Source organism: Carcharodon carcharias, chromosome 19 (genome assembly GCF_017639515.1).
Source record: "Carcharodon carcharias isolate sCarCar2 chromosome 19, sCarCar2.pri, whole genome shotgun sequence".
Taxonomy (NCBI): domain Eukaryota; kingdom Metazoa; phylum Chordata; class Chondrichthyes; order Lamniformes; family Lamnidae; genus Carcharodon; species Carcharodon carcharias.
The window spans coordinates 26,446,339-26,473,120 of record NC_054485.1 but is presented as its reverse complement, the minus strand read 5'-3'; positions in this window follow the sequence as shown (position 1 = coordinate 26,473,120).

The following is a 26,782-nucleotide window of genomic DNA, read 5'->3' as shown; positions in this document are numbered from 1 at the left end:
TTAGACAGAAACAAATGCTAGGAAAGAGGAAGGCTTGGGGAGGATTGTTCCCAAGATAACATCAGTGGAACAGCAAGCCTCCTCCAGGGAAACAGTAACCATTTCGTTGACCCAGATAAAAACAATCTTGGAATGAAAAATGATCCCACCAACACAACTTCCTTTGCAACATACACCAGTCTCGTTGGAGTGTCTCAGATATTTAAACAAATGTAGTCAAAACAAGCGGACTATAGTACAACTGGAACCATTTCCGGCTGTACATTTGTGCTGTAAAATAACGCTGGAGGTTGCTCCTTCGGGATCTTCTTGTCATTTTCAGCCTCTGACCATTACTTTAGGCTATGTCTCATTTTTCAGCCTCTGTTATTTTTTTCCTCCCTTGTTGCAGGGTTGCTAAAGCCATTTGTAAGCTAGAGATTAAAATTGGGACACCTCTTGTCTCCATAGCTCAGTGGGGAGAAGTCTCACCTCTGAGGCAGCAAGTTGTGGGGTGAAGTCCATTCCAGAGACATGAGTACAGAAAATCCAGGCAGGAAAATACTGAGGCAGTGCCACACTATCAGGCGTGCCATCTTTCAGATGTGATGTTAAACCACCTGCCCTCTCAGATGGCCATGAAAGATTCCACGGCACTACTTCAAAGAAGAGCAGGGGTGTTCTCCTTGGTATCGTGCAGTACTGCGGGAGCACTGCACTATCAGAGGTGAAACCTTTCTGGAAGTGACATTAAACTGAGGTCCCATCTGCCTGCTCAGGTGGATGGAAAAGATCCTATGATACTACTCAGAAGAAGAGCAGGGGAGAGACCCCTAGTGTCCTGCTCAACATCACAAAAGAACAGATTATCTGGTCATTATCACATTGCTGTTAATGGGAGTTTGCTGGGCACAAATTAGCCACCATATTTCTGACATTACAACAGTGACTACACTTCAAAAAGTAACTCACTGGCTGTAAATCACTTTGAGAAGTTGGTCTTTGAAAGCACCTTATAAAAGCAAGCCTATCTTTTTACTTTCTTTTCCCGGCTGATATTTATCCCTCAACCAACCTCACTAACTTGGATTATCTGCTCATTATCATATTGCAGTTTGGATGTGGGGATCTTAATTCACTGTAAAAGGCATTGGGGCATCCTGAGTTTATGGAAGGTGCCATATAATAGCAAGTTCTTTCTTTTCTTATCAGACCACCGTAGGACCCTGCTGTGCTCCAGTTCCCCGGTGCAGTAATTGCTCTCTACAGTTTCTGAGCCAAGTAGCACTGTTGCTGATTGTTCCCAATATGAACATGTCAACAGTTACCATTCAGGGATTGCTTAGTGGGAAATGTTTTCATGCGGTTGGAAAATGAGTGGCTGTGGTATTGTTCTGCAAGTGGTTTTTATTAGTGGTTGGAGTTACAGTCTGAATCTATGGAAAATATTTAGGCTTTATGATCATGCAAGTCTGAATAGCAGGTGACTGTACATTCAGTAACTTGCATTCTTTCAGCAACTTTACCTCTTTTTATACTTTTATTTTGATGCTTTATGGGCCTGTACAGCTGGCAAATGGAAAGTTTTCCCATCTTGACCATCCAACTTCAGCCCAGTTCCCTCTACTATATCCCAGTTATGTAGTTCAGCATCAAAGCCAGTGGAGTTCCTCCAATTGCACCAGGGTGATGTTCCCATAGCCTACACTGACTGTCGTCTCTGACTGATGATAACAATTTACTTCCAATTAGTACCTAATGAGAGGGCATTTTGGCTGTGAGTCTGTGCCCGCAAGCAAATAGCTTGACACTGTCGAAACACATTTCTAGTGAGACCATTGACTTTCACAAAAGAAAAATACTGTGGGTGCTGGAAATCTGAAACATAAAAAAGCACAAAATGCTGAAAATACTCAGCAGGCCAAGTAGCATTTGTGGAGAAAGAAACAAAGTTAACATTCAGGTCAATGACCCTTCATTAGAACTGGCAAAAGTCAGAGGTGCAACAGATTTTAAGCAAGGAAGAGGCAGGGAAAGAGGGGAGGGCAGAAAGAACAGAAGTGGAAGGCAGAAGAGATTAAGTGAAAAAGGGATGCTGGTGCAAGGCAAAAATGCAGGTAAGGGAACAAGAAAAGGTACAAAAGATGTGTCTAGAGGTGGTGTAAATGCCAATCACTACAAACAGCTGCTGTCCAAAAAGAAGGGGGCAATGTTTATAATCCGAAATTGTTGAACTCAATGTAAAGTCCAGAAGTCAGAGTGCCTAATGAAAATAAGAGGTGCTGTTCCTCGAGCCTATGTTGAGCTTCAATGGAACAGTGCAGGAGCCTGTGGACAAAGAGGTCAGAGTGGGAATGAGATGGAGCAGTAAAAGGACAGGAAACCAGGCGACTGGGGTCAGGACTGTAGATTAAACAGAGGTGTTCCACAAAGCATCACCCAATCTGTGTCTAGTCTCCCCAGAACCACATTGTGAGGAAAGAATAGATAGATGATGCTGAATTGAATGAAATTCAAATAAATCACCGTTTCATCTGAAAGGTGTATTTGGGGTCTTGGGGAGGAGATAAAAGAGCAGGTGTTGCATCTCTTGTGGTTGCAAAGGAAAGTGGACTAGATTGAGCCTAAAGTGAAAGGACGATGCACTAAAGAGAGTTTTATATTTGGTGCTTGTTCAGTTTGGTCATAATAGAGTGAAGTGGGACTGTCTCCTCAGCATTTAGCTAAAACCAGCACTCTTGATACAATAGCAGAATCAGATACTCTGATTTTCATGGAGCTATGATTGTGCCTTTAGGTTAAGGGCCCTAGTTTTGGGCAATGCGAACAGAGAACTTGGCACACACATGCCACTCTCCTGCCATCAGAGCTAAACAAGCAGAAAATTCAAAAACCACCTTGACTCGTTGAAATTATTAGTCTCCTAGCTGGGACTCAACTGAAAAGGGTTTTGGAAAATGATTTGTATTTTGGCCAAACACTGCTCTCTAATGAAGGAATTTTCACCAAAAAGTCCATCAAGTGCATCAAAAAAATAATGATTTCAAGAGCAGAATAATATGTCATCTCAACAGAAGTGCCACAGCTCTGTTCTTACTTCCTCCTCTCACAATAAGAGTACCTGTATCGCTATCAAACCAGGCTGACAGATCCAGAGGGGACATTGTTTAACAAGAGGCCTCTTGAAGAATGTCTATGCCTGAATTAGGAATAGATATCAGGAAATAAACCCATGCCCACTTGCAACTAGTGAGAAACTGACCAACCTCAATTCCAGTGTGTCCCTTAACACCGCCAAACTTCTCTCTCCTCACACTCACTCTGCGCTGTATTTAAACCTGGCCCCAGAGGTGAAACAATGTTGTACTGAAGGCAGTTTTGCATTTGGTGTTTATTCAATTTGATCATCGATGAGCTAAGTGTAGGTGTTGGTTCCTATGTACGTAGCACTGCGTACAGCCACATCAATGAGTGTTGGATGAACCTTTTTGATTTCTACATTATTCTCTCTGAGAAATCTGCAATGCTCCTGAGAAAGAGCGCAACTGCCTCCAACGATCAGATACACTGCTATTTGGTTTGTTGTGATGGCAGCATTGGATATATGTGTTATGTTATTGATGGGCTTTGAGCTATTGCAATGCATTGAGTTTGTAAGATTAAGCACGACACCAGGATTTAGAGGGTTAAATTGTGCAAACAGGTTCTATAATTTGGCTTATATTCCCTTGAGTATAGAAAATTAAGGGTTGATCTAATTGGGATATTGAAAATGTTTAAATTATTCAATAGGATAGCTACAGGGATACAATTTCCTCTGGTGGGAAAATCAAGAGCGATGGGACCTAGGGCTGAATTTTACCTGAATTTTTTTTATTCGTTCATGGGATGTGGGTGTTGCTGGCTAGGCTAGCATTTATTGCCCATCCCTAATTGAGAAGGCGCTGGTGAGCTGCCTTCTTGAATCACTGCAGTCCATGTGGTTTAGGTACACCCACAGTGCTGTTAGGGAGGATATTCGAGGATTTTCAGTGACAGTGAAGGAATCAAGGAAGCCCTGTTGCCGGGGTTGAAGGCAGGCCCTGAAACCACACAGGTGTGCAACACAGCCACAGAGGTGATTTTACTGGTGGGCCAATCAGAGGGCTGACAGCTCTGCAGCCTCAGCAGTGCCACCAGTAAAGATGGCTGCTGCTGAGGTTGCATGGGGAAAGAGAGAGTGCCTCCATATTGAGGTGTCCTCCAAGGTCAGGGAAGAATTTTTTTGAATGCGCCAGGGCCAGGTATGCAGGCCGCAGCGATCAGAGGGGTGGGCCTTCCATTGGCAGTGTTGGAACCAAGGTGGAGTCTATTACCAGAGACGGGTCCCTCCGTGGGGCATGGAGTGGCCAGAAAGGAGGGTGTCCTCCCTCCCAGGGAATTGGGGACCCAATATACCTGGCTGTCTCCCCATATGGCTGGAGCCATCCTGACACTGGCAAAATGCCAGCGGTGACATAAAGTGGCGGTTAATTGGCCATTTAATTGAATTAATTGGCACTACTGTTTGATGGTTGGCTGTGCCGCTGCTGCTTTTGCTTCTGGGAATATCCCGTGGGGGTAGGGCTTCCCTCCTGATGCCTTCTGATGCCATTTTATAAGCGCTCCTGTCTCCAAGCCCATCTCCAGAGGGCCAATAAAATTCTGGCCATAGTGTTTAAATTAGAGTGAGGCCATTCAGCGGTGAATCAGGAAGCACTTCTTCACATAAAGTGTGCTAGGAAGCTGGTATTCTCTCCCAAAAAGTTTGTGACTGTTGGGGTAATTGGAGCTCCCAAGACTGAAGCTGATAGATTTTTGTTCAGTAAGAGTGTCAAAGGCTAGCGAGCAAAGATGATTAAATGCAGTTGAGGTACAACCGTAATATAACAAAGGTGGAGCAGACCCAAGGGGCTGAATGGCCTACTTCTAATCCTATGGGTAGAACTGTCGGGTGGGCTGGGCGAGGGTGGGTTGGACGGGATGGTCGGGAAGCCAACTGCCACCTGTGATTGGGATCGGACCACGATTTCACGCTGGCGGGCCAATTAAGGCCCGCTCAGCATGAAATGTGAACAGCAGCGCTCAGTGTTGCCTGTGTAGGGGGGGAAGGAGAGCGAACACGAACTTCGCACATGCACGTGGGTGTACGTTTGAAAATCTCTCTCAGGGAGATGAGCAGTTTTCAAAGTAAAAAATAAGGACCTTAAAGTGTTATAAAACATGTTCCCTCATGTGACTCTGACAAACCCAAATCCCCTAGAACGACCTCTCTCATCAGTCATGACCCGAACACTCTGCGTCGTTCCAAACACATATTATTAAATAAATTTTAAAATTTAAATTTTATTTTTATTTGATGTTGGAAACCTCATTCTGCCCACAGATGAGGTTTCCAAAAAAATGCAAAGGCCACTTGGCCTTTTTGCCCTGCTGCCAACCGTCAGTTTTGATGGGCATTGAAAAATTTATTTTACTTACCTCCTTAATGGCCTTAATAGGTCTTTTAATTGTCGGTAGCAATGCTGCTCACTCCAGCGTGCACCTGCCGACTGAAATATCGCGCAAGTGTGCAATGACTTTGGGAAACTCACCCGAAATCAGCGCGTGTCATTTTACGTTTGGTCGGGTCGGACACACACCCACCCACCGAGCTAAAAATTCAGCCCTCTGTTCTAATGTTCCTATGTCCATAATTCTGATACTCAACAAGCTTTCCTTATGTTGTTTTGTTTTTTTAAAGTAACATTTTTCCCTCTAACTCTATATCCTGAAAGCACTGATTGATGCTACTCAGTTCCATGGGAAATCACCTCCTTCTTCTCCATCACCCAAGTAACGATTCTTTATGTACTGTACAAGCTTTGACAGTGACAATGGACAATTGTCCCTCCTCATCAGATATGCATTATCCAAGAGAGTCACAGGACAGACAATCTTGGTTGCTTTTTTTCCACTTCCCTTCCTTCGTACTAGGATGACAGAACATTTTTTTTAGCTCCATTCCCATCATATCAGCTCAGATCAGTAACTTTAGAAATGGGACCCGGGATCTCCTTGGTCTCTGTGGTTTAGTACTAAACAGAGCATTAAACTGTCCAAGAATCTCTTCTCAGCAGGTTTTGTAGAACAGATTGACTATGTGCAGTCAGGTTTTTTTCTATTAAGGACGACAGCAACAACTTGCATTTATATCGTACCTTTAAGATAGTAAAGCATCCCGAAGTGCTTCATAGGAGTGCCATCAAGCAAAATTTGACACCGAGCTACATTAGGAGATATTAAGATGAGTAAGCAAAAGCTTGGTCAAAGGAGTAAGTTTTAAGAAGCATCTTAAAAGAGAAGAGGGAGGTAGAGAGGTTTAGAGAGGGAATTCCAGAGTTTAGAACCGAGGCAGCTGAAGGCATAGCTGCCAATTGGGAATGAAAATTGGGATTGTGCAAGAAGTCGAAGTTGAAGGATTGCCGAAATCCCAGAGGGTTGCAAGGCTGGATGAGGTAACAGAGATAGAGAGACCAAAGGCCATGGAGCGATTTGAGAACAAGGATGAGAATTTTAACATTGAGACATTGCCAGACCGGGAGCTAATGTAGGTCAGGCCAGAACATGGTAATAAAACACTTATAAAGCCTTTTATTTCAGCACACAGACTCTTTCCCAGTTTATGAATGGCAATAAGTGCCATTAACTTGACTTAGAGAATTGAGTAGCTTCTCATTTTTTGTGTCAGTTTGACTGGCAGCAGTACAAAGATTTTCTGATTCAGGGTGTCCAGAGCTCGCAGCCTCCCAAGTTTGTAATGTAGTTAATATAATAGAAACAGGATGTTCTATAAAATGTTTATTGAGTAGGGTTATTTTGTCAATAAACTCCAGATGTACTCTAATCTTATAAAATCCCACAAGAAGTAAAAGAATCTGCTCTGATTCCCACTTTACTGCACTCTAATGGTATGCGTGTAATGACAGGCTTAGTAAGTGTGTGGACTGAATTTTAGGGAGGCTACTGGGTCAAATGGATGCCATCCTCACATTGTTCTGAACTTCAGACAACCAAAAAATACTTGAACTGAAAGACGATGGGTCAGATTTTGTGATAATAATAGTGAGGCGAACAGCATTCCTTATAACAGGGTAAATCAGACAGCAACTTTGCATGTCCACATATGCACAGTTTAACACAGAAATCTGGATGTTGCTGTCAGAGATGCCTCACTCCACCACGGCATGTTGAATTGCAGCTCTTGCATTGAAGGTATTTGGTTATAACATTTAATCACTTCTGTTAATTTTATGACTTAAATTTCATGAGCCGAGGGATAAAAGAAAATGTACTACAGAGAATTTTATAGGGTTGAATGGCTATGTGTTTATCATATCATGTCATCTGTGGTTCGTTTAAGAGCGCTTTTAACTTTGATTCAAAAGATTGTGGGTTCAAGCCCTATTCTGAGGACCTCTGTCCAGAAATCTAGGTTGACACTCTACTGTGGTACAGAGGGAGTCTTCCACTGTCAGACATGCTATCTCGCAGATATGAGATATTAAATCAAGGTCCAATTTGCCCTCTTAAGTGGATGCAAAAGATCCCAGGACACTATTTCAAAGAAGAGTGGGGAGTTATCTCCAGTGTCCTATTTAATATTTATCCCTCAATCACCATCGCTCAAACAGATTATATGAACATTATTGCATTGCTGTTTGTAGGATCATGTGTACAAATTGGTTGCAGTGTTTTCCTACCTCACAATAGTAACTACAATTCAAATGCGTTTAATTGGCAGTAAAGTGCTTTGGGCCATTTTGAGGTGGTGGAAGGTGCCATATAAATGTAAATCTTTCTTTTATATAATAATCAAGTTAGGGTGAGGGTAGTGAGGAAGTGAAGAAGTGACGGGTGAGTGAGTGGGGAAAAGAGGGGATGATTTTGACTTGGATGAAATGTTGTGCGGTGCAATAGAAAATGTACCTGCTGCTGACTGCACAAGGAGCTATCTAATGTCTGAGTGATGGTTAAATTGCAGTAATGCTGAAGCATTTGGGAGTTTGGATGATTGAAATTGTTCTGCTTGCAGCATTCTGCTGTCAGTATTTTCATTATTTTGTCACAGGGGGCTGTTGGAAAGCAGTCCTCCAGGTCGGACTTTAAATTTAAAACATTGCACACTGGAAATATCAGTGTCGGTGATATCATATGGCCCCTCATTCCCTTCTGTGCTATTTTCTTTCCCTGCTTCTTGAGTTGAATCTTTGTATAAAAAACAGCAGCAGTAAGAGGTTGCTTGACCACCTAGTGGCTAATATCCCAATCCTGTAGCATAAAGGCTCCCAAGTTAAATCTGCCTTGTTAATAACAGCCAGACAACAAAAGGGGTGCAAACATTAATATCCATCACCCTGGGCTCTGGAGAAAAAAGTAACAGTGATTCGATCATTTAAATGGGGTCTAATTCTGAATTTCTTCTATGGTGCCCAAAACTCCACGGCCCGTATCCTAACTCCAAGTCCTGTTCATCATCCCTGTGTTTGCTGACCTACATTGACTTCTGGTCCAAAAACATCTCAATCCAGGCATCTGGGCACAAAATCTAGGCTGACATAGGATTACATAGGACAGTGGACGCAAAAAAAGGCCTTTCGGCCTAACCAATCCATGTTGGTCTTTATGCTCCACTTGGGTCTCCTCCATCTTTCCTTATCTAAATCTATTCCTGTCTCCCTCATATGCCTTTCTAATGTCCCCTTAAATGCATGTATGCTATTTGCTTCTAATGCACACAGAGGGCCAAGTTTAATCCAGCTGCGGGGGATCTCACCCACCCGCTGGAGAGCTGAAGAGAGTGCTGCATCACCTCCTTTGGGGAAGACCTGCCATATTAAGTGCCTCATTGGCTTTTAAGTGGCCAGCGGCGGGCCTTGCCTGGGATCAAGGACCACGGGGGGGTGAAAATCCCGTTACCGCCTCCCCCCGTCTCCACCCTGAGGGCTGCTTGCTAATCAGAGCCTGGCAGCTCCCCATTGCGGGCAGCACCAGCGAGAGCAGTGGTAGCTGCTGGCAATGCACACACCCGAGGCTCAGGATCAGTGAGGGCCCTAGACCATAGGTGTGAGGGCGGGATGCGGGTCCTAGGGAGAGGTTCACTGGCAGGGATGCCCAAAGGAAGGACAGGGGTGGTCCTCAGTGGGCCCCACCCACTTTCTGATATGGGGTCCCTCTGTCAAGCACCAAGTGCCTTCAAATGAGTGATTCCCCCCAGAAGCCTGCAAGCAAACCCTACAGGGTTTGTTTTTTGGGCTGTCCACATAGCGATTCACCCACACTCCCGGTTGAACACCAGCAGTGGTGGGATGAGACCCTTAAGTGGGCTTTAATTGCCAATGTAAGGGCTTCAATTGGCATTGGTGGGGGTGGGGGGGGTGGAGGCCATCCACAAGCTTTCTTGCTCAGATATAATCTGGGCAGAGGCAGGAAGAGGATGGAGTCTCCACCGTGCACCCTTTAGCCCAATTAAATAACCCCCTGCCTCCAAACTCACTGCAGGGGAAGGCTTTAAATTCTACCCAGAGTACGTGTTGCTCTGTTGGAGCAACACAGATGAGACAATAAACCAAGGCCACATCTGCCCTATCAGGTAAATGTAAAAGATTCCACAGGACTATTTGAAGAAGAACTTAGAAGTTCTCCCTATGTTGTGATCAGTATTTATCCCTCAGCCAACATCTATAAAAGCAGATTATCTAATTATTGTCACATTGCTGTTTGTGTGGACTTGCCGCGTGCAAATTGTTTGCCACGTTTGCCACACTATAATAGTGACTACACATCAAAAATACATCATTGGCTGTAAAGTGCTTTGGTGTAACCTAAGGTTGTGAAAGACACTATATTAGTGCAGATTTTCCTTTCAGATGTCCCTTTTTGATGCCGCTCTGCTATTTGCACAAGTGCCTAGGAAACACCTGGTTCACCTGGTAACACCATTTCATTGCCACCATTAGTAGATGCAATTGCTAAGGAACGCAACATTTTCAATTTTGCTAGTGATGTGAGACAGAATATGCATTTTAGATACCCAATTTCAACATAAAACACTTCCAGATCAGATATAGAACGGTTATGTGCAAAATAAACAATGTGCATCTGTCCGAGCCTCAGAAATGAGTCACCCACTCACTGCACAAGTGTTGCATTTTTGATATGCCTCCTATGGTCCCTTTGACTGTGATTTCCAATGTAGGCCCATTGCAGTTTAGTGTTGTAGACACATGCCTAGCTGGAAGTGGATTCTTTCAACACATCTGAGTGATCCTTATAGACAGTAGAAGTGACTTTCACCTCTTCACTCTGACCTGGATTTGAACCCAGGTCCAAGAGCGCTTGAAAGACCAAAAACATCAAAATGTAACAGTTGCTTTAATGCGCAGTCTATTTTTCTTTTCTCAAGAAAACAGTCTTGTTTTGTTGGGGTGAAACCTTTTAATCGTATATTTAGAATGGATGGGCTTGACAAGAAAATTGGAAGCAAGAACTGATGGAGAAACGGCAAAGATTGTAGGTTACAGTAATTTCACCGGAAAACCCACCTTTTTTTAAGTTACAAGCAATCCAGCACAACAGGAAACAAACTATATTTAATGAAGTACATCATGTTTTTGTGGTTCAGAAAATCATTCCTTCCCTAGAAAAAGCTGCTCTTTCAGAAGGCACAAAATATGTTAGATTATGATATTATACGTTAAATGGTTCTAAGGGTGAATCCTACCTAAGACATTAACCAAACTGCATTCTTTCGGCTGCTGTGTTGTCAAAGAGTATACTCCATCATTTGCTGTCTTCTGAGATGCCATACCAAAGCCATCTAGACTGTGAGGCAACTCAACCACTATTTTGAGGTGTCAGTCACTGAGCTACAAGTTTGTGTAACTTAATAAGGAAACAATTCATCCTGGCAGAAAAGCTGTCCATTATGGCTTGGAACCAGCCTGTTAGGGCTGCCCATCTTTGAATGGGATGCCATCTTATCACTACAGGGTTGTAATCAATTGTGATGTGGATCTGGTCCATTTAAAAAGAAGCTGTTCTACCATTCTGGTTATGCTTTTGTCCACTTCGAGAGTAGTGCAATTCATTTTGTTGCTAACCAGTTCCAACAGCAACACTACATGTTTCTGGAAAACAATACATTGTGATGAAAATCAGCTGACAATTTTTTATTTATTTATTCATTCACAGGATGTGGGCTTCGATGGCTGGGCCAGTATTTATTGCCCATCCCTAGTTGCCCTTGAGAAGGTGGTGCCTTTTTGAACTGCTGCAGTCCTTGTGGTGTAGGTACATCCACAGTGCTGTTAGGGAGGGAGTTCCAGGGCTTTGACCCAGCGACAGTGAAGGAACGGTGACATATTTCCGAGTCAGGATGGTGCGTGACTTGGAGGGGAACTTCCAGGTGGTGGTGTTCCCATCTATCTGCTGCCCTTGTCCTTCCAGATGGTAGTGGTCGTGGGTTTGGATGGTGGTGCTGTCGAAGGAGCCTTAGTGAATTCCTGCAGCTCATCTTATAGATGGTACACACTGCTGCTCCTGTGCAACAGTGGTGGAGGTGAGAGTGTGTTTGCGGAAGTAGTGCCAATCAAGCGGGCTGCCTTGTCTTGGACAGTGTCAAGCTTCTTGAGTGTTGTGGGATATGTCTCCTTATAAGGCAGTGGAGCACTCTTTCTGCATTAATGTTTGTTATCTGCATCAAAGGTCTACTGCAGAAGAGGCTGTGTTTCCCATTCAATCCTAGGCCTGTGCTGCATTAGCTCATTTCAGCCGGAGACAGCAACTGGCATGCAACACTTGACCTCCATGTCCTTGAGATAGGAAACTGAGGATGGTGGTGGGGGGTGGTGTGGAATCAGGCACAGTTCCAGCATTTTCCCACTATTCCGTGACTGTTGTTGTGAAGTACATATATTGAGATGTTCATGACAGATGGAACTAGCCTTGGTCAAATAGGTAATGGATGAAGCACTGCCAGGTCCCTGGCACCCCTTGGTACTGTACCCCAGTAGGTAAGTTAAGGGTAGTGGGAATGGACTAAAAAAAATGCTTTCGTTTCTAACAAAACCTGCAAGCGATAGGGTTAAACTTTTCACTGTAGAAAATTGTTGAGTCAGTGCCAAGAAGTGACACATTTTGAGGGCAGCATTATGCTGTGGACTGGAGCCCTTTGGGAATTTCATGAAGAAAATTCTGTTTAATGCCCTTCATCCTAAATGCTCCACTGGCGTGTACTCTAAGTGAACTCAGGTTGAGAGATAGAAGACAAGACTGCTGACTAATTGCTTTCTGTATTTTACTGTACAGGTACAAGCAAGTCAGTTTGTTTCAAGGAGAGATAAGCTCTCCCTTCAGGAATATGGATTACTTTGTATGAGAAGTTCCCCGTGTCTTGTCAAATGGAAGAAGTTTTATTTATTGACTCAAGTATTGTCTTTAGAGGCACAGTGTTGGTGAATCCATCATCGGCATGAGCCCGCATGAGTTATTCATAGAGTACTGTAAATTGACATATATATATTATAAATATTATATATATTATAAATAAGGCTCAGAGCTCCTTGAGTCAGGGAGTATATTTCCCTTATGTTACTGGAAAGGGTTTAAGTAAAAAAGTAAGGAAGTTGTACTTAACCATTATAAATTACTGGTTAGAACTCAGCTGGAATGTTGCGTCTAATTCAGGACACCACACTTTAGGAATGATGTCAAAGCCTTGGAAAGGGTCCAGGGGAGATTTACCAGAATGGTACCAATGATGAGGGGCTTAAGTTATGTGGTGTGACTGGCGAAACTGTCATCGCTCTCCCTTCAGTAAGAATATTGCCATTTGTGAGATCATGTGTGCAAATTGGTGGCCACAGTTCCTACAGTACAGTGACTCCACTTCAAAAGTACCTTATTGGTTGTAAAGTGCTTTGGGACTTTGTGAGATTGTGAAAAGCGCTATATAAATGTAAATCTTCTTCTTCTTTTCATACTTTTACATTGTGTACCCAAAAATTAGAGTACTTGCTAGTACAGTAAGCATTGCTTGCGCTCCTGTTTGTGTCAGAGACATGGACAACGTACAGCAGACGCCTTAAATCCATAGCGAACTATCACCAGCATTGCCTTCACAAAATCCTGCAAATTCAATTGCAGGATATAGCTGCTCCAATATCAGTGTCCTTTCTCAGGCCAACATCCCCAGTATCGAGGCACTGGTTATGGATAATCAGCTATGTTGTGTGGACCACATCGTCCGCATGCCTGACACAAAACTCCCAAAACAAGCTCTCTACTCCAAGCTTTGTCACGGCAAGCAGTTATGAGGAGGGCAGAGGAAATGTTTCAGGGGCGTCCTCAAAGCCTCCCTGAATATGCAACATCCCCACCGATGTGTGTGAATCTTTTGCTCAAGGCCGCCCAGACCCGAGAAGATGCCTCCAGGAAGGTGCCAACCATTTTGAACGTCTCCAACCAGCCCAAGTGGAGGTGAAGTGCAAACAGCTGAAGGACCGGACCAAAATCCAAGCATCCCACTCACCTGCGGCAGCATGTGCGGATCCAGCGTTGGGCTTTCTAGTCGCCTCAGGACCCACCCCGGAGAGGAAGAAAGTCATCCTTGGTCCCGCGAGACTGCCTAAGGAGAAGAAGAAGAGTATTTAAGGCCAATAGCATAGATGTATTTAAGGGGCAGCTAGATAAATATATGAGGAGAAAGAAGTAGAAAGGAAATAATGTTATGGATAGATGAAGAGGAGTTTGAGTATAAATGCCAGCAGAGACCTGTTGGGCCAAATGGCCTGATTTTGAGCTTTAAACTCTATGTAACTTGGAATGCAATAACTTCTGTCATCCTCGCCCTCCAATTTCTTCTTGCTCCACCACTCCTGCTTGCTAAGCACTCTGAAATGTTCAACTCTCTGAGAAAGGCCATTTAAATGGAAGTTGTAATGAATGGAACTGAACTATAAAATCCAGGAGGATTTGAAGTTCAATCATAGTTGGGATGAATTTGGAGCACTACAATTGTCCTCAATATCCTGGGCCTGAATTTTAAGGATGGCGGGAACACATACCGGCCGACTCCTTCAGGCTTGATGCCATTTCACGCTCTAACAAACATTGATTGGCATAAGCTGGGACTTGCGTCCATCACTGGGAGGACGTCCTGCCTTGGAGAGCTGCTGACCAATCTGATTCTTCCAGGAACAGTGCTGCAGTGGCCAGAAGAGGCATTGCAGGGAGCTGCCTGGAATGAGGTGCCAGGAAATGGAGGAGAGGTAAGTGGGTGGGGAGGGTCAGAAAGACCTGTGGGGTCACAAGGGTGGCGTTCAGGGTCCCAGTGGAGGGAGGTCCAGAGGTCAGCAGGCCTTAAGAGGAGGATGCCCCCATTTCCTGCCAGAGATTGAACTCTGTTAGTTTTCAGATTTGCCCCCCTGACCAGTCATCTGCCCACCAGCCTAAAAATTGAGGCTGGGCAGGAAAAAGCCCTTAAGCGGCCTTTCAATGGCTACTTAAGGGCCTTAATTGGGGCAAAGGTGGGCTTCTAGTCCGAGGCCCTACCTGCACCAGCATAAACCCACCAGGTCGGGGCAGACTTCGTGTTACCCCTCCCCCCACCACCACCCCCCCCCCCACCCCCCCCCCCCCCCCCCGCCCCCCCACACAACAACCGCTTCAGAACTTGCCGGGAATGATGCAGGAGGTGGTGGATGGGGGAGGGCATAAAATTCCAGCCCTGGAGCTTTGAAAGGACAGAAAATCATTGCAGGCTCCTATCACTGATGACATTCGTAAAATGTCCCATCAGTCTCTCAGAAATGTCTCAAAGTGCTTCGTACACAAGGAAATGTAGTCATGTGGTTTAGGCAGACAAAGCAGTCATTTTACTCACAGTAATGTCCCACAGACAGTAGTGAGATAAATCTGTTTTACTTAATGCTGGTTGAAGTAGAAATGTTAGCCAAAAAATTTAATGGTACCATCAGACCTTTATTTCCCACCTAAAATGGCAGAAAAATCCTCTAAAGAATAGGCACCTCTGAAAATGCAGCACTCTCTCAGTACAGGAATGGATTGTCAACCTAGGCTATATGCTTAAGCCCTGCAATGGGGCTTGAACCCATTACCTTCTAGGTCATAGGCAAGAGTCAAACTGACAAAATAAACACGCATGCAAACCTTTATCCAACCAGCACCCTTTGATAGTATGTGTTGCTTGACTGAATAATGTTAATAATTATTAATTAATTAATAATGTAAAATAATCTGAATTTAATGAGTTCTCCAATGCCTGACCTATTAACAAGTGATGTGGGAGCATTCACACCTGGTAATAAGCAACGAGAAAGTCAACTTACATTACATTACTTGTCAGTAGCATGGGCTGTTGTGGTTTGACTCCCAGGTGAGGTGTTCAAATTTCTACTGCTCATGAAAATGAAAGTGTCTCCTCCCTGTCAATGATGTCACCAAAGAGTCATGGAGATAAGAAAAGCCAAAATGGGGAGGTGTTGCTCAGGGGAGGAAACTTATCAATGTAAAAAGCTATATTGTTTTTGATATAGTCATTTTGAACGAATTTATGTTAACATCACAGTTATGTTGTCAAATTGTGATATCCCAGTCCCAGCTCCATGCATTATTGCCAAAAAATTAACATTTATATTGATGTCAATGTAAAATCTGGCCCATTAAATCAACAAATGTATTTTGAAGTCCTTAAAACCATTAAAGGCTTATGCCCTTTGCCGCTTATGTCAAGAAGTAGTCTCCACTGCCATAGCTAGATTCAGGATGACTTGGTCAGTTCACCATCAATCCAAGGGTTGATTTTGCCTCTCTGCTAAGCTCTCTACTCTTGTAAGTTCTGCTTATCCCATCCTGCATTGAACAAGCCAAATTGGAAACAACTGAATGGCTTTCCAATTCTGAGGGCAGGAACCACATTTCTGTGGATTTGGAGTCATATGTAGGCCAGATCAGTTAAGGACAGCAGATTTCCTCTACTGAAGGACATTTGTGAACCAAATGGTTTTTACAACAATTTAGCAGTTTCATGATTGATGAGACAACATTTTTCCAGATTTGTTCCGTGGTGGCATTTGAACTCAGGTGTCTCCAGAGTATTAGTCCAGCCTCTGAATTACCAGTCCAGTAACCATTGCTACTAGTCTACTGTCCCATCTTGACTTGATGAACATGACAATCTTGTCCCACTCTTCCTTTTGCATATACATTCAGAAGTGGGAAAAAGAAGGCATGACAATAAGAAAAGAATGGGGAATGCCACTTTTGGGTTTCAAACATTGTAGATTGTAGAAGGATGAGAAAACAAAGGAATGTCATTCCACTCTTCAAATTAGTCTTGATTTAAATACACTGAGGATGTAGGGATGAGGAATATTCCATGGGTAAGCATGCGTACAGCTTTGGAGGATGACGAGAGGCAAGCTCACAGGAATATTAACTTTAGTCCTTGCATTTATGTAGCACCTTGTCACATCAGCAGGACATCTCAAAGGGCTTCCCATCTAATGAATTACAATAGATATGAAAAGTAGAGAGATAGAGACAGAGAGGGAGACAAAGAATTTTGTAACAGATGAAAGGAACGGTTAGAAACCAGAGTGGAGAGAGAAAGAGTGAATGCGTATGTGGAGTTCCTTTTTCTTGTACCCTGTCCAGGTCTGTGAGGGAGGTGTTAGAGGAGGCTCTCCAGCCACAGGAATGAATAAGCCCTGGGTTTTATAAAGAGTTAAAAGCTGTTGAGGGGGAGAAGGAGTATTTTGTGGCCTGCGAAGTCAATTTATTAAACTCCTGTCAGGCTGAATGGACGTGCACTACTTTTGTTTCTCTCACTTTCCTCCAGTAGTCAGTAATCCTCATTTGGCAGTGCATCTCCGTACCGACTGGTGCTGTCATGTTGGAAACAGGGACTCCCTCATTTCTACCAAGAACAGCTGTTAGTTACAATACCAGAATACCATCCTAGTTGAGTTTTGCTACAATTCAAATGAATTATGTGCAAAAATATATTTATTTTAAAATTGACCACACGTTTCAAATAGCAATTGAAAATGTCATGACATCAAGGGCAGGATTTTCAGTCTCACATGGAGTGGGGTGGTGCGAACATTTGTGCCACCAGCTGGTGTGCCAGCTTCCTGGTTCGTTCCCACCCCCAGGCCATTTTCTGCAAGGTGGGATTGGAGTTGGCAGCACTACCTGACCACAAGTGGTGGTAGCCAATTAAGGATAGTTGAAGGCCTATTGTCAGAGGCCTCTCTCTCTCTCTCTTACCTGAACTGCGGTCTGCTGCTTTGTCCGTACTGGAGGGCCTCCTATTGGCCCTCCAGCTTCAAGAACCTACCAACTATCTTTAACTGGATGGCAAGTTCACTCTCTGGCCACTAATTTGTCAGTTCTGGGAAAATCACTGCCAGGTGACTGTTTCCCACACATTGTGCAATTGTGACCACCGATTGACCTTGACATTAGGGTCTTGACCCAAAGGGTAGAATCTTACCCCATGAGTCTAGCCAGAATGGAGATGATTGGGTAATTCCCCTGTCAATCAAACCTGGAGACCATACTGCTGTAAGTGAGTGCAATTGATTGTACCCTCAATTTATATTCTACAACTATCCTTCACTGACTGCATTTTCCTGAATAAATTATCCAGCTCCTACTCAGGAGACTGTGTTTGCTATAGTTTCAGTGGTTCTGTAAATTAGATCCACAAAAGTCCCACCAAACCATTGGCTGACATGGTGATGTCAATATTCACTCCATAATTTCATAAATTGGCCCACAAAATGTTATCATTTTTAAATAGCTGACCCCTTCTCACGCTCTGTATCTATGTCATGAATAAAGCAGTGATTTATTGTTGCTCTTGTTGTAGATCAAGCCTGAAGCCAGCAGTTCTGGAACTTATTATTAGGATACCTGGGACAGAAAATTTTGCCTCATGAGTAAGTGTAGAAATCCACAGGATTTGTTGTGGGAAGTTGTTCTGCACTAAATTAGATGACCCAGGTGATAATTTCGACATTTTATAAAGGGTGATACTGAATTTGCAGCCTGTTTAACATCACTGGTTTTACATTGACTGTAATGGAAACAAAACTTGGGAGAGGTGATAAACGGCCTGCTGATTTGCCACAGCCTGGCTTTACCCAATCACACAAAGTCAAAATTAACCCCCTTAACCCTTCTGCAAAGGTCCCAGTTATTAACATTATTTGAATTCAGGTTGTGAATCCCTACCCATCCCCAGCACCCCCCAACTCCTTTTGCCTCTTCTCTTCCATTTTATGACCTTGGATAAAGGCAGCAACAAAATAGGGATAATTTGCAACGTTGTGTTATGGGTACAGGTGGAAAGCTGACAGCAGCGAATCAGCCACCAGCTCCACTCAAATTTCCTTCCCATTGACTTGAGTAGGGTGTTTAATGGCCAGGTTTTTGCAAGTGCAGACATATCTCATGTGGGTCATCGTTATACTAGTGTATATTTGAGAGCAGCAATGCCTTTGCTTTGGAATTCCAGCAATTCAGAAAGTACACAGAGTTCTTGGCTAAGAATACCCGCACAATATTTACTCAGCCGAGACTTGTAACAAAATACAGGAATGAACCAGTACAAATTGCAGTTCAGTCTAGACTGGTCATTCCGTGATCCCATGCTCACTGCAGGAGGCTGCGTTTATAGGGAGTGTGGGCTGGAGAATCAGAGTGACATTATTACAACTCTACCCCCAGCCCACACTCCCTGGGCCACCCAATTAAACCATGAATATGCAACAGTCTTCTTGCAATTCTTCTCGAAAGATAGAGTTCAAAGCGGAGTCAGAAAAAATTCAGTGAAAACATTTGCCTTCGAACTTTTTCCAATGTTCACTTCAAAGGTTCTTCTTGACTTGTCTCTTGTATATCATCAGTTGAGGTTCAGCAGTTCAGTGTATGAAGGGATTTTTTGTTACCGCCACTGAAGTAAGTGTACAGAGCTGTGAAGTACAAAAGTTATCGTTTTTGCAAAACTTTGGTAACAAAATGTCTGAAGATAAAATGTAATGATATAAATATTCAAGTGTGTGATTAATAGACAGTATTAAAGTGAACAATACTGAGAATGACATTATTCACCAAGAGCCGTTTTGCACTTGCAACTGTGTATAACATCGGTCCAGAATTTTGCTGGAGATGTGCAACACAGCCCATAACCCAATAGCTCGACTTTTTCACTCACCCTTCAGCTTGAAAGGTTTGTGCACTGTAAATTTATGCAAGTGTTAGCTAATGGTGGGGTTAACAGGACACCTGGAACCTTGGTGAGTGACTAAGGATTAATGGGTTAGTGTTCTGAGTCTACTTCCTTAATTGTTGAGATTTAAGGTTTGAGGAAGAGGGACAATGGGGAAGGATATAGGTGAATTAGAGTCAAACCAGGTGTAGAAAGAAAGAGGGAAAGAAAGATTGGATTAAAAGAGTAAAAGGAGTTGGTGAATCACACACTCATCAATTTGCAGCTCAAAAATAATTGGGAATTGAAGGGTGAGGAAAAACTGCATCTCATGCTACTCACAATTAGATGCTCCACTCCAACAAGCTCTGGACATTACTTTTAGCCAAAGTGGTTTGAGTTACTTTTTCATTTTGCACTTGAGTTTTTTTTTTATTGTTTGCCTAGTAAACCTCTGCAAGCTCAAAATAAAGACAAAATGTCCTGGCAATATAGAGCAGGCTTATTGGCATATGAAAATAATGGGTTAACATTTTGAGTTATTTTTGAGGAGACCCTTCATCTGAACCAACAGATCCAGACGACTAACCTGTTGTCTTAGGTGCTGGCAGGCCTGCTATGTATAACTAGAAATTTTTCCTTTTTTGTTATTCCATATTACTAACATTTGCAGGATTTTCTCCTTTTTATCTTTTCTGAGGTCAGTCCAGGTTCACTCTAAAAGTATCATAAATTACATAGAATGTGCAGTGCAGAAACAGGCTCATGTCATGTCGCCTGCATTTCTATCTGTATCTTATTGGAGTGTAATTTTTGTTCTAACTCTGGTCGAAGTCTCTATGCCTTCTACGGGTTCTGGATCTGGGAGAGCAGATCACAACCAACATGAATGTTCTCTCTTCAGTCAGAAGGTGGTGCTCTGGGCCTTGGGCTTTACTATGGGCAAGTAATTTGTTGAGGCAAATGATCTGCTATCATTTAGATCTCCCCATTTTCACTGCCTCTAGAACTTACTAATCCAAAGCTGCAATATTTAGACATCAAGTCATGCTACATCTTGGTAAGTGTAGAAAGACCCACCTATTGAGCCCTTTGTCCCCATTGAATTCTCCTGTGATTTCTGGTCCCACACTTCAATAATGGGAGTTATACCTTCAGCGGGAAACTCATTCCTGGCCATTGCAGACAAGTTTGAGTTCACAGGGATAACCATTAGCCCCAACTTCTAGGTGGAAGGTAAGTTGTCCCTCAGCGGTATCACTACCCCATCCCATACATTACAATGTGGCAAATCATAATTGAAAACAATAGCAACAACTTGTATTTATTTGGCACCTTTAATGTAATAAAAGATCCTTAGGCACTTCACAGGGCATTATAAAACCAAATATGACATCAAGTCACATATGGAGATATTAGCTCAGATGACCAAAAGCTTGGTCAAAGAGGCAAGCTTCAAGCAGAGCCGTAAAGGAGTAAAGTAAGGTGGAAAGGTGGAAAGGCTTAGGGAGGGAATTCCAGTGTTTAGAGCCTGGAAGGCTGAAGGCACAGTGGAATGATTAAAATCTGGAATGCTTATGAGTCTGGAATTAAAGGAGCGCAGATATCTCACTGGGTTGTAGGGCTGGAGGGGATTACAGAGAAAAGGCAAGGGAAGGATATGGAGGAATTTGAAAAACAAGATGAGAATTTTAGATATGAGGCGTTGTTGACCGGGAACCAGTGTAGGTCAATGAACACAACGGTGATGAGTAAATGGCATATGGCATGAGTTAGGGCACAGGCAGCGTTAGATGGCCTCAAGTTCGTAAAATGTGTAAGACTAGCCAGGAGCACATTTGAATAGTCAAATCTTGAGGTAACAAAGATATGGACAAGGGTTTCAGTAGCAGAAGAGCTGAGGCAGAGGAGGAAGCAGGCGATATTACGGAGATGCAAATAGTCTTAGTGACAGAGCGGATATATGGTTAAAAGCTCATCTCGGGGTCAAATATGTCACTGAGTTTGTGAATAGTCTGGTTCTTCCTTAGACAGTTCACAGATGGATGGAATTGGTGGCAAAGGAGTGGAGATTGTGGCAGGGACTGAAGACAATAGAAGCAAACTGTGTTGTCCATGAAACATTTGTGATATTTCAATACCCATGGGATAAATGGTAAAGAGAAATTTAAGTTGATTTAAGTTGCTGCTGTGATTTTTATTGATTTTTTAAGCTGTACATCTTTGTTACAGATACTAAATTCATTGACTAAAAGAGATGGCTTCTCTCATCTCTTGAAATAAAAATACCTCAAGTACCATATCTTTCATTATGTGAGTGATAGCCATTTGCCCGCAGGAAGATCAAACAAACAGCAATGAGATGAATGGCCAGTAAACTGTCTTAAGTGGTCTTGGTTGAGGGAAGAATGTTGGCTGGGATACTGAAGGAAAATCCCCTGCTCTTCTGCAGATGAATTTTTAATATCAACCAGATCATGTTAGACAGGTTTTGATTTACCATTTCATCCAAAGGATGGCACCACTCCCTCTATACTTCACTGTCAGCTATATGCGTGCTGAAGTCCTGGAGCGGTTCACGAACTGGCAACAGTCTGATTTAGAGGCAAACGTTGAACCGACTGAGCCAAGCTGACTCCTGTTAGATACTGAATAAAACTATTGAACAAAATGACAACAGTAAAGGAAACAGGAGCATTTTAAAGAATAAAAATGGTGCCAAATTTCCTGCAAAAATAATGGTGACTTTAATGTGGCTCACTGTTATTAATGTGTAAATCAATCATGCAGCAACTTGTAGGGAGGAAATGAGACCCCTTGAATGGCAGATGGCCGCAAGTAGCTGGATGATTTGCACCATCGTCAGCCTCACAAAAACTACAGCTCACAATTAAGTTTCATGAAGTTATTTTGGAGTAATGACCAATTAAACTTTGTGTTGAAAGTTAGGGTTGTACATAAAATCATTGACTAAAAGAGATGGCTTAAGTATTTTTTTAATGAGAAGATTTATGCTCATGTAACACTAAACAACCTCTCCAGCTCGGAAAGAGAACATTTTAAACTGCAGCGTTTTGCTTGAGATTTTTAGAAAACTTTTAATGTTAAAATTTTGTTTTCCGGTTTTTCCTTTCTAATCATTTTTTTCTTTCTTTTCTTAATCCAAATGTTTATTCCATCTCTTTATTACTCTTTCTATATCTAATTCACCTTAATTTTTTCTCCATCATTCCTCTATCTCATTCTCAATCCTGAAATCTCACTGGCCTGGATTTTCACGTCAGCAAGTGGGGGACAGGGCCTGCTCGCCGATGCATAAAATGACACCGGATGACGTCGGGCGGAACTCCCAACATCATCGCGCCCCATTTAAATTTTCAGGAAGGCAGGGGCTCAGCAGAATCAGCTGCGCGCCTGCCGATCGATCTGTCAATGGCCAATTGAGGCCATTGACAGAGTCATTAAACTAATTAATGGACCTGCCTGTCCAACCTTAAGGTTGGTGGGCAGGCCAGGAACCCTGGTGGGCATTAGAAAAAGCAGGAAAGCTCATCCACGGGTGGGATGAGGTTTCATGTAGGTTTTTAAAAATGTAATTAAAGTGTATTTAAAAGTTATGGACATGTCCCAACTCATGTCATAGTGTCACATGAGGAGACATGCCAGAGAACTTGTTACATTTGGAGCCGATCTCCCTGAGGCAGCACTTGGGCAGGCCTTAATTGGCCCGCCCACGTAAAATGGCGGTGCGCCTGCGCTTCAACTCCCCCCCACCCCCAACAGGGGGAAAATTCTGCCCACCGGTTCAGGAAATAGGCTGTTGGTTCAACCTTCACTAGGGTCCCATTGACCTTACCATGCCATTAACAGATGGCACTTCCAGAAAGTCACAGTACAAAACATTTTGAGTTAAGGGAGCAGAAGAAAGTCTAATTACTGGGGCAGGTTATGAAATGCTCAGCTCTAGCAATTCCAGCCCAATGACGTGAATTCAGAAGCACTTGGCCTAATGCAGACATGAGCAAAGTATTGCACATTCGGAACAAAAATGGACAACGGGCATAGTGCAAGAATGATGTTGAACTAGCTAAGGATGAAGTTGAAAAAGGTATAGCAGGCACCTTGGAAGCCTTGAATGACTCCAAATGGAAGTGGGTGAGTTGAAAATATCAGTCTGTTCACTCTGATCCATGTACTAAAATTTCCCAAGTGTGTTCTTCCAATTCCCAAATGGGTGAGGTCCACTCCCACACCATCACAGGCTATGTACCTCATATGACATCATTGTACATCCAAAAGAATCAGAGTTGTAAACAAACTGTCCCTTAATTATGTCTGGCAGCATCGGCAGAGAAGAAAAGAGTTAACGTTTTGAGTCCTCATGACCCTTCAACAGAACAGATTGAATATTAGGAAAGGAGTGAAATATAAGCTGGTTTAAGGTGGGGGGGTGCGGTGGGGGGAGAAAAGTGGGGGGGTGTGGTTGTAGGGACAAGCAAGCAGTGATAGGAGCAGATAATCAAAAGATGTCACAGACAAAGGAACAAAGAGGTGTTGAAGGTGGTGATATTATCTAAACGAATGTGCTGATTAAGAATGGATGGCAGGGCACTCAAGGACAGCTCTAGTAGGGGTGGGGTGGAAAGAGTAGCAGGGCATACAAGATTTAAAAATAATGGAAATAGGTGAGAAAAGAAAAATCTATATAAATTATTGGGAAAAACAAAAGGAAGGGGGAAGAAACAGAAAGGGGGTGGGGATGGAGGAGGGAGTTCAAGATCTAAAGTTGTTGAATTCAATATTCAGTCCGGACAGCTGTAAAGTGCCTAGTCAGAAGATGAGGTGCTGTTCCTCCAGTTTGCATTGGGCTTCACTGGAACAATGCAGCAAGCCAAGGACAGACATGTGGGCAAGAGAGCAGGGTGGAGTGTTAAAATGGCAAGCTTCAGGGAGGTTTCGGTCTTTCTTGCGGACAGACCGCAGGTGTTCTGCAAAGCAGTCGCCCAGTTTACGTTTGGTCTCTCCAATGTAGAGGAGGTCGCATTGGGAGCAACGAATGCAGTGGACTAAGTTGGGGGAAATGCAAGTGAAATGCTGCTTCACTTGAAAGGAGTGTTTGGGCCCTTGGACGGTGAGGAGAGAGGAAGTGAAGGGGCAGGTGTTGCATCTTTTGCGTGGGCATGGGGAGGTGCCAGAGGTAGGGGCCATCCTTAGCTTCTTCCTCAAACAGAGGCCCGAACAATCCCCATCCACCACTACTCTCCTCCGTCTGGCTGAACCTGTTCTCACACTGAACAATTTCTCCTTTAACTCCTCTCACTTCCTCCAAATAAAAGGTATGGCTATGGGTACCCACATGGGCCCCAGCTAGGCCTGTCTCTTTATGGAGTATGTGGAACATTCCTTGTTCCAGTCTACTCCGGCCCCCTCCCACAACTCTTTCTCCAGTACATCGATGATTACTTCGGTGCTGCTTCATGCTCTCGTCGGGACTTGGAAAAATTTATTAATTTTGCTTCCAATCTCCACCCCTCTATCATTTTCACATGGGCCATCTCTGATACTTTCCTTCCCTTCCTTGACCTCTCTGTCTCAATCTCTGGTGATAGACTGTCCACCAATATCCATTACAAGCCTACCGACTCCCACAGCTACATCAACCACAGCTCCTCACACCCCGCTTCCTGTAAGGACTCCATCCCATTCTCTCAGTTCCTTCGCCTTCGTCGCATCTGTTCTGATGATGCTACCTTCAAAAACAGTTCCTCTGACATGTCCTCCTTCTTCCTTAACCGAGGTTTTCCACCCACGGTCGTTGACAGGGCCCTCAACTGTGTCCGGCCCATCTCCCGCGCATTCGCCCTCACGCCTTCTCCTCCCTCCCAGAAACATGATAGGGTCCCCCTTGTCCTCACTTATCACCCCACCAGCCTCCGCATTCAAAGGATCATCCTCCGCCATTTCCACCAACTCCAGCATGATGCCACCACCAAACACATCTTCCCTTCACCCCCCCTGGTGGCATTCCATAGGGATCGTTCCCTCCGGGACACCCTGGTCCACTCCTCCATCACCCCCTATTCCTCAAACCCTACCTCTGGCACCTCCCCGTGCCCACGCAAAAGATGCAACACCTGCCCCTTCACTTCCTCTCTCCTCACCGTCCAAGGGCCCAAACACTCCTTTCAAGTGAAGCAGCATTTCACTTGCATTTCCCCCAACTTGGTCTACTGCATTCCTTGCTCCCAATGCGGTCTCCTTTACATTGGAGAGACCAAATGTAAACTGGGCGACTGCTTTGCAGAACACCTGCGGTCTGTCCGCAAGAAAGACCGAAACCTCCCTGTCGCTTGCCATTTTAACACTCCACCCTGCTCTCTTGCCCACATGTCTGTCCTTGGCTTGCTGCATTGTTCCAGTGAAGCCCAATGCAAACTGGAGGAACAGCACCTCATCTTCCGACTAGGCACTTTACAGCCTTCCGGACTGAATATTGAATTCAACAACTTTAGATCTTGAACTCCCTCCTCCATCCCCACCCCCTTTCTGTTTCTTCCACCTTCCTTTTGTTTTTTCCAATAATTTATATAGATTTTTCTTTTCTCACCTATTTCCATTTTAAAATCTTGTATGCCCTGCTACTCTTTCCACCCCACCCCCACTAGAGCTATACCTTGAGTGCCCTGCCATCCATTCTTAATTAGCACATTCGTTTAGATAATATCATCACCTTCAACACTTCTTTGTTCCTTTGTCTGTGACATCTTTTGATTATCTGCTCCTATCACTGCTTGCTTGTCCCTACAACCACACCCGCCCCCCCACTTCTCTCCCCCCCCCCACCTTAAACCAGCTTATATTTCACCCCTTTCCTAATATTCAATCAGTTCTGTTGAAGGGTTATGAGTACTCGAAACGTCAACCCATTTCTTCTCCGCTGATGCTGCCAGACCTGCTGAGTTTTTCCAGGTAATTCTGTTTTTGTTTTGGATTTCCAGCACCCGCAGTTTTTTGTTTTTGTCCCTTAATTATGCAAAATGTAATCGGAACCTGATTCTCCTGCTCTATCAATGATTTAACATTTAGCACTAATAAAGTTGCTTATCATGTGCAAGTTTCAACATATAATGTATGGACAATTGAAAATGTTCTGGAAAGACAGTGCAATTTTCCTAGAATCATAGAATCTTACAGGACAGAAGGAGGCCCTTTGGCCCATCACGTCTAAGCTGGCTTTAGTAAACAGCTGTCCAATTAGTCCAATTTTGTTATTTTCCCATTGCCCTGCAAATATTTTCATTTTTATGTATATAACCAATTCCCTTTTGATAGTTATTGTTGAATCTGCTTCCAACACCCTAGGCAGTGAATTTCAGATTGCAACAACTGAAAAAGTATAAAAATATTCTCCTCATTTCCCTTCTTCATCCCCTTTTTATTCCATTCCATCTCCTTTTAAAAAATAATGTGGTTTTAAGTAGAACTTTTGTCACCATTCAAAAACATCTT